The sequence below is a fragment of the Caloenas nicobarica genome, chromosome 1 (assembly GCF_036013445.1).
Source record: "Caloenas nicobarica isolate bCalNic1 chromosome 1, bCalNic1.hap1, whole genome shotgun sequence".
In the NCBI taxonomy this organism is placed as follows: Eukaryota; Metazoa; Chordata; class Aves; order Columbiformes; family Columbidae; genus Caloenas; species Caloenas nicobarica.
Genome location: NC_088245.1, coordinates 93905477 through 93913251, shown reverse-complemented (window position 1 = coordinate 93913251; position 7775 = coordinate 93905477). Strand labels below are relative to the sequence as shown.

General features: G+C 43.7%; 1 protein-coding gene across 1 annotated transcript in view; it reads left to right on the top strand.

The window, feature by feature from the left end:
• Positions 1–1096: 1096 nt before the first annotated feature.
• The window catches only part of PHLDB2 (pleckstrin homology like domain family B member 2), an 88763-nt gene continuing 82084 nt past the window's right edge, over positions 1097–7775 (top strand). The window contains exon 1 of the mRNA XM_065643585.1: positions 1097–1162. The gene's annotated coding sequence lies outside the window, so the exon portion shown is untranslated. The remainder of the gene's footprint in view (positions 1163–7775) is intronic.

Here is a 7775-nt window from a genome sequence, read left to right as displayed (position 1 = left end):
TGTATTTAAAGTAGAGTTAAAAGGTCTGACAAAAAAAGACTATTCTAGCCTAGCACTGATTTTCCTTTTACGTTTTACCTGTGTTTAAATTGATTTTGCATTTTCCCTAGAAATTTGATCCTCCCCAAAGTAGACTATGTAGCTATAGGAGCAAGGCTGCACTGCTCTTGGAAAAATCTGCATGCCTTTGTGCTTAGCTTTCCTTGCTTTTGCGTCTGAACCGAGCCCCTGACAATTGAAAATATTTAAAGAAGGAAAAATAAACCCTAATAAATGCGAAAGGCATTTGTACAAAAACACAAACCTCCGTCCCTGTCTTAACTGAAATACCTTAAAAGGCTTGCATAGGCTATACAAATAAACACCACCACTCCTTCCATCTATGCTCTGTGCATCAGTTTTGAATGTCTTCGCTTCTATTTCGTGTCCTTATTCTTTCCCAAATACAGATCCGTAAGTAAAATTCCTGTCTGTGTCTAAGCTCAGCAGCTACGTGGTCACATCTCCTCCATATCGTTTTTCCTGTGAACTTTCAGTTCCTTCTCCTTTACTTGGAATAAAATCAAGCACTCTGTTCATGGCCAGACGCCTGCAGCCAGAGGGCCGTACCACAGCTCATCTGGGCCTCTGGACGCAATAGGTGAAATGCTATCAGCCTACTGGAACAGCGATGAGTATCTTTAAAGTCACTTTCCTATAATAGCAACTTAGTTTAAGAGCAGAAAAAGTGCTGGTCTGCTTCATGACTTCTCAAGACCTGTTTTCGCCATGTAAAGTCAATTGGCTGTAAGCTGTGGACCCAGCTTGGCTTCAAAGTGTGCCTGGCTCCTCATTCACAAACTAAATGCTCTAGAGAGCTGCCAAATTGGGGAGATTATTCTGTCTCGTTTTCTGGCAAGCTGCGACTGCGTGTATCACTTCATTTATATGCTAATTGAGGCCAAGCCTCCAAATAGACTCCATAGAATATCAGTGTGACTTGGCTCCGTCTGTGTGGTTGCTCTGCCTTCCAGCAGCCCCGGTGTGTGTGCTCTGAGCCGGAGAGGGTTTAGTATGTCTTCATCAATGAAGTCCTGCATCCTGACCCCAGCTTTCAGAAAGTGACGATTAAGCTCAAGGAGCACGGGTCACTCGCACCAAGGATCGCCACATTGCTGCGAAGGTGAGCTCATGCTGTTTCTTGACCGGGACTCTCTGCATTTCGGCTCTGAAGAGATGCTGATATTTCTTAGACCAGCTGGCGTAACAAGAGGTTGCAGAGGGCACGTCTAATTATGGGGACAATGTGGTGATGGGCCAGCTAGGTAGAGCAGCCTGTTTTGCTAACTCCTCTGCCAGCTTGCGCGTGACTGAATGGCAAAAGCTCACTCTCCTCTAGACCGTCTATTTTTAAGGCATAGTAAAGATCCATGCTTCGTCAGCTGTTCCTTGAGGAGCACTATATTCCTGTAGAAAGAGCAGGTACAAATACATGCATTCAGGGCTCCATTGTTTAGGATGTTATCAATTTCAAAAGCCAAGGGTGAACTACTCAGTAAATGAGATGCTTGCCTCAAGGTGAATTTTATGGGACACTTCAGCAAAGGCTACTGAACTTAGGTTAGGAAATACACATGCCTGTGATACAAATTCTTTGAACTTTTTCAGAGGGAAGTATTAGTACCTCATGCTTTGAAGCAGAGATGTGACATTGGTTTACGGGCATATTTTACCATTAATCTCAGGGATTAGAGGTCCATACTAAGGTCTGAAACTCCCATGTGATATAACTTCCATACTTTTAAAAACTTTATTTTAGAAACATATCAAGCTGTGTTGAAAAAAAAATGCATTAAAAGAGAGCTGAGCACTTGAAATGTTAAAAATTCCCAGCCGGCAGTCACCTGCATGAATCCTTTGCAGGTTTGCACTGCAACACAAGCCATTACAAGCAACAGCAGCTCAGGTATAGGAACACTGAGCTGCAACAGGTATAACTTTTAAATATGCAGTGCTTGTGCTGCAATGCCCAGACCTGGTCCAGGTGCCCAAAAAGGGGCTCTGTGGCCTACTGGAGAGAGCAAGCAGCCAAGAAAAGGCTGTTGACAAGAACAAAAGGGTGTCAAAAATTCCTGTGCGCTCCTAGGCCGAGGGCATGTTCACCGTTTCGAAGTAAACTATCTCTTGAAATCAGGATCCGCGCCTTGGGCTCAGGCATCTGTGTTGTTTCTTTATACACGGAGAATTTGCTGTTCTCTGAGTTACGGCAGTGCCCACTTCTCATCCGGGAAGTGAGGGGTATCAATTCAGCATGAGCCTCCTTCCTCACCCAAGACAGCTCAAATTTACACCTTGTGTGCAGGATAATTGGCTTATTTAGTGAATGAGTTGGCACAGAGGCGCTCTCTGCTTCACCTGTTGATGTGGAGTCATGATCTGGCCAGGAAAGGAAGGAAGAGTCATCAAGCCACAGAGAAAGCAAGCAAGAGGGAGCATGACTTTTTTGCCTAATGATGAGTCAGTTTCCTGGGACAGAGCAGTTGTGGGACCTGGTACTTCCCAGAAGTACTTAAGCATTTTTGCAATCTGCTCATCACTCATCAGATAAACCTTCCATGGGATTTTCAAAGCCTGCTCATGCATTCAGTTTTCTTTGTTCCTGTGAACAGCTTGTGTCTGTTTTCAACAGTGTTTTGCCTTCGGGTTATGACCTGTTGGTTGACAAAAATAGGTGCCAGGTGAGGTTCCTGCCAGGGTATGACTGTCAGGATGAAGAATACCACTGTGCTTGTGCAAGGAAGTAGCTCGTTTATTTCCATGACACTGTGCTCCTTTGTGTGCTCCATGGAGCAGGTCTTGGCAAGTGGTGCTCACACAAGTCTCTTTGTTTTAAGTGGAAAAGCTCCAAAACTGATAAATTTCCCGTGTCAAATGGGCCAGAGAAATGACATCCCTCTCTAGGTCAGGATAGTGTTGTTAGGTTAACAGGGATTGTTCCTCAGCCCGGGAAGTGGCCCAGCCTAGAGGTGAGCATTGGGAAGCTGTGCCAGAGGAGATGATTGCGAAGGGCAGGATCACAGTGAGGGATCAGCCACGCTACAGAGGCAGGTGGCCCAGGGAGGAGAGCTTGCTGCTGTGCTCAGAGCACCATCCTGCGCTCTGTGAAGCTCTTGCAAAGGGCAGTGGTCTTCCCTTCATCACCCCTCAGCCTCTGCCCAGGAAGCGAAGGCACTAAAAAAAGCTGAACAAGTAGGGAGCGCCAAGTTGGCACGAGTCAGTTCCTAGGAGACTCAAATCTGAAGCACCTCCAAAAGTCTGGAAATAGTGTATGAACAGTGAAATCCTAAAGGTTTCTGCCTGAGCTCCATTGCTGTCAGTGCTGCAGCTCTGTTACTGCTGGAGGATGATGCTTGCTCCTTAGCAGAGCTGGAGGTTTGACATTTGTTTATCCCATGCAGGAGTAAAAGGACAACTGTTTGAAATGCTACCCTTTTCTTACACACACTTTTTTCCTTGTTAACTTAGCTATCTTAATGTCTGCTTTTGGATGCTAATGCATTGCTTTAATTTGTGAACATTTTTTTTTGTGGTATCAGACACTGACTTGACACAGGATGCATCCCACTTTAAAGTGATAGTTCTGCCTAACTTGGAGCAGAGGTTTTAACCCCAGGCCTTCTCGGATGAACAGAATAGGAGCTTGAACATGGGTGTTGCATTGCCAAGAGCTCTCCAGAGCATGAAAACAGCTTTTACTCATTGCCAAAAATGCCAGCTTTGACTGAAAGGTAAAAAATTCCTTTTTTTTTTTTTTTTCCCCCACAATATATTCTGGCTATGCTGTCTCTCACCACATTGAGGCTAGCTGACAATACAGGTTAATTTGGAGTTGTGTTTCACAAAGTTATGAGTCTACAGTAAGGGAAAATCCAGCTCTTGCAGCAAAGAGAGCAGCCCATTGGCAGATTTAATTGGAAAAGGGAATTAGCTGGGCAGAGGAGAGGAGAGTGATTTAAAGGGCAGGAGGAAGAGTGGAATAGAATGCTTCCCTGTAGTACTTAGATACTACCTTTGTCAAGGAAAAGGTAGCTGCTGTGTTTAAATATAGGGCATCTTTGCTGTAGGAAGATAGCAGAAGGTGGTCTGCAGCTCCATAAGTTTTATGGGAAGAGATCTGTGTGTCCAAGAAAACCTGTTGTCAGTGGGTAGTGTCCTGTTGAATAGTTCTGAGGAACATAAATGCAACGGCTTGCCTGGGTACTAAAAATGTACATCTTGTGATGCTGGCAGTTGCATGCAGTGTTGCTGAAGGTAGTGGGTGTAACAACCACCCTCCATTTCAGTCAACTGTAAAGTGCAATTAAGCTTTATGGAATAAATAGCCGAAACAATAGGAGACACCACCCCAAAAATGAGGGTATGTGCGAAGCTGTTTAAGAATGTGCTGTGTAGGTGGAAGGTTTGATAACAGGCTGAGTTAACATGCAGGTGGCTGAATATTGTTCACGTGGAAGAGAAACGAGAAAGCCATAGGATCAGCATACAGAGAAGGCATCAAGAAAGTCCCAGCAAAAATATATACTTGCTGCCTGACTGAATAAAAGCTGAGTTTTCGGAAGTGAGGCACCTGAAGCTCCGAGCAAGCAAGGTGCTACCAGCTCTCAAGTTCTCACTGATATGTGAGAACTTCTGCTCAAGTAGTTGCTCTGAAATCAGAAGGCTTTGTATCAGAAAAAAGGCAGTACCAGTTTCCATCATCTGTCCATCTGCCGGAAAGAAATGAGGCAGAAGTATTGACCAGCTCAGAATGTGGTAAGCGATGGATCTCCTTATTACTGCAGTGGCAAAGAAACAGGTATCTCTGCTTCTAGCTGTCATTGAGCAGGTAGATCTTTTATAGGGAATGCAACTTCAGATTTCAGTGTAGAAAACATAAATGGACATCAATTAGAAGGTAAAGGCCAGGTCAGAATAAAACACAAACCAGGCCCACCTTGCCTAAGTAGATTCTACTGGAGCTTTCCCCATAGGAATATTTACTTGCTACAGAGTTGAATTTGGCAAAGTGAGACTTGCACTTAGGTTTGGAGGTTTGCTTTTTCTCTTTATTGCATGGTCAGCTTGATCACAGTTAACTTTTACTCGTCTTTCTGCTTACTACAGTGTCCCCCACACGCTCCCTTGAATGAGCTTTACTTCATTATTCATCTATCTCATTGCTTAGAAGAAATCAGATTTTTTGCACAGTGTTTGCTTTGTTGACTGGATCTAGCATGTGAATGAGTTATCTGGCTGTGACCAAAAGGTTGCCTCTCATGTCTTTATTGGAAAAAGACTTTTGATGGTCTATTTATAAGCATGACATTAAGATATTTCTAACGTTATGAGTTTTGGCTGAAACTGAGACCAAGTTCAAGACCATCTAAACAGTGCCTTCCACAGATAGTTCCTCTGGTTTGAAAGCGTCTGAAGGCTCCACGTAATTTCCTGTACAACAGCCTGACTTTTATTAAAGCACTGTCTGAATCTGACTTTCATTAGTCCCATGAATGCTCACTAAGTGTAGATTTAGACACTTCTTATGCTTACATTGCAGAAAATGCAAAGCAAAAGGCCTTAAGGTAAAACTGAAGGAGGGCTGTACATAATTGTGTTGCATTCTTCTGAACCCCAGCTAGCTCTCTGGTGATGCACTGACTGGAGCACTGGCTTTTCTGAGCTTTCCAGAATGTGTTACCCAATCTCTACTCTTTTGTATGGAGAAATCCTTGCATACGGAATAAAGAAGTTTTTAGTCAACTTTCAAAGTGAGAGTACAATGAAGGCAATTATTTATACCTCACAAAATTGCAAGCAGTGGGAGATACTACACACTGTACATGGAATAAACCGCCAGGGTCATCCAATCCAGTGCCTCACAAGCACAGGGGTAATAGCTGGTTAGACCCAAAAGGTCTACAAATCACCCATTCTGCATATGCCACAAGCCACAAAACACTCCCCAGTGCTCTACAGCATCTTGAAGATATATAGTACAACCCATTCGAAGCCACAGTCAGGCTGTTGCAATCATGGCGATCTAGCATCCCTTACAACACATCACAAGAGGATAGCAAAGACATCTAAGGTATTTTCAGCATCCTAAGCTCCAAACGCCCTCAAGACATCTAAATGAAAATGCAATAAGCAATTTATCTTACCGCACTCTTCAGCCAGACTTTTGCACTCTGCTGCTATGACATACGCTCAATATAACGTGCATACCTTGTACCTGAGCATGCATGCACGCACATAAACGCATTCCCCAGTGATCTTCCAGAAATTACTTTTCTGTCTTTACAAAGCAATTGTACTGTGTCTTCTGGCCTCTGCAGAGCCAGAGATGAGAGGTGGCACCTCTGTCCTTCCCAAGCACTTCCAAAGCCTGTCATCAAGCTGCCTGGGGGCTCAGCAGCCTTGGCCATCTTCCAGCCCAGAGGCTGATGGTTTATTGGTCTCTTTGGTCGCTGGGGAAAGACAAAAGCCTGCAACTGTGTTTGAGGTGAAGCAAGTTTTATGTCTCAACTATCTGAATAGGCACATCTGATGGGACTTTCACTGCTCAGTTGCAGAGGTTTTCTTTTTCCTGCATTTCCTTGAATAATTGGGTGTGAATTGCCAGGAAGACTGCACCCCGTCATGAAAAAACACCTTCTGTAATTTCAGAAACAGCTTAATATGTTCAGTATCACCATATCTGGATGCTTCTGGCAGAGTTGCTCTGCCCTGCTCTCTGTACATGTGAAGAAGAGATATGGAGCATTCTCCCTTGCTTTTCTCATCCTCTCAGACCAAAATGTTAAATACGGTAACCAAAAAGATATGTGCTATGCAGTACCCTATAGAAAGTAGGTATGTTTTCAAAATGCCTAATGTTTGGTTGTAATTTTGAGATTTAGTCCAGTTTAGGTCTTCATTCACCCAAAACAGTTGCATCCTTGTTAACTTAATACGTGGAAATAGTGATGCTACTAGGGACCAGAAAGCTAATCCTCAAAAGTTAGTTACAAATAAAATGAGTTCGAAAAAAAAGAGAATAATCTGAGGGTAGTACTGTTCTGATAGCAGGTAGACGAAAGCTTTGCTTCACATGGAGGATAGACTTGGTCTATTGGCGTCCAAACAGATCAGCAGTGTGACATTTGTTTCTCACAGGAAAATCCTTTCCCTAGGGTACAGACAGGAAATCCAAAATAAGAGGAGGTAAATACCAAAGGACTACTGAGGAAAGGGGAGGAGAAAGAACAGAAAGAGCAGTGTTTGCTTGTTGTGTCAACTAAGGAAAGGCTCAGGAAAAAAAACTGTGTGAGAAGTGGGTGCTTATTTTGACATTATTTGAAGCGCCCTTATTCCAGGATGAACCACTTCTCCACTGTGAAGCCATAGTGCAGATTGCTGTGCTGCCTGGTTAAATCTTTATTTACTGCGTTCTTCATTTCCTTAAAAAGCACTGAATTCCTTTGGGGAAAAATTTTCAAAATTCATCTTATCCAACCAACACATGCAATAGACCCTTAAGTTTGTTTGCAGCACCTGTTTTTCTGACTAGTGACCACTATAATCCAGCCACTTCTGTGAAGTCCTCGACTGTTTCACGGTAGAAATCTTGGTGCAAACTCAAGTGATGCGGCAGCGGGCTGGGATTTACAGCAGCACACGCATGTTTAACTCAGGTGCCTTTTGCTGACCGTACGTTGTCCAGGCTGACAGAGCCCTCTTGGGCTGCTTTCCTCTGAGGTATGTGATGCCATGTCATA